This window comes from Arachis ipaensis, chromosome B06 (genome assembly GCF_000816755.2).
Source record: "Arachis ipaensis cultivar K30076 chromosome B06, Araip1.1, whole genome shotgun sequence".
NCBI lineage: Eukaryota > Viridiplantae > Streptophyta > Magnoliopsida > Fabales > Fabaceae > Arachis > Arachis ipaensis.
Window position 1 is genome coordinate 115,857,611 of NC_029790.2, and position 980 is coordinate 115,858,590.

Below are 980 nucleotides of genomic sequence, written 5' to 3' on the forward strand. Positions count from 1 at the left end.
CGTCTGTGATGACCGAGGTTGATGATCTCCGGCCGAGCACTTGGATGCGTGGCTAGATTATATGTTGTCCTCGAGCAACGACGTGAGTTTAACCTCGGCCTTCTGAAACACGGCAGCGGGAGCACCTGCACAAAGCACTCCGACGCTCAAGTAAGTGGGAGAATAATTAATGAATAAAGAGTAAATAACTAGAAGTGAATGTGGAACCTGCCCCTTTCTGAATCAAGGGGTAAGATTTATAGGCTCCTCGAGTTTGCTGGTGAGCTCCTGTTAGTTCCGATATTCCTGGTCAAGTGCCGTTATGGATATCTTGTGAAGAGACGTGATTGAGTGGCGTATTCTGTTTCGGAGATAATTTATAAAGTTTGTTTGTTCAGTTCTGCTCGGTTCCGATTTTTAAGGTCAGTCTGCCACTGAACCTCCATGCCGATTATGGTGTGGTACGCATCAAAAGGTATTCTAACGTTTTAGTAACTATGTGTGTATTTTCTTATTTCTTTCTTTAAATAAAACGTGTATATATATAATTTTGAAATCCGTTTATAGATGGATTAAAAGAATTCTTTATTCCTCTGCATAGTCGGTTACTAGTGATTTTTTAATTGTAATAATAAAATTGATCGGTCTCCTTATAACCAACTTATAACATATTATAAAAATTTTATTTAGAATTCAACCTTATTAAGCATTTATCACCTTTATCTTGTACACAATATTTCATTTGTTTTGCAATATCAACCCAAAAAATGAAATACACAGACCAAGAAAATTGAGAAGTCTTAGAAATGATGAAAAATTACGTGATTAAACAGAGCTTTTCTCGTATCAAATTAAATGACACGTTTGAATTAATATAATTAATATTACGCTAGTTATCTTTCTTGAAAATTAAATGATCATTAAAATAATAAATTTGGAAATTTGAAACATTAATTAATATTACTTAAATATTATAAATAATATAAATATTTTCAAACATT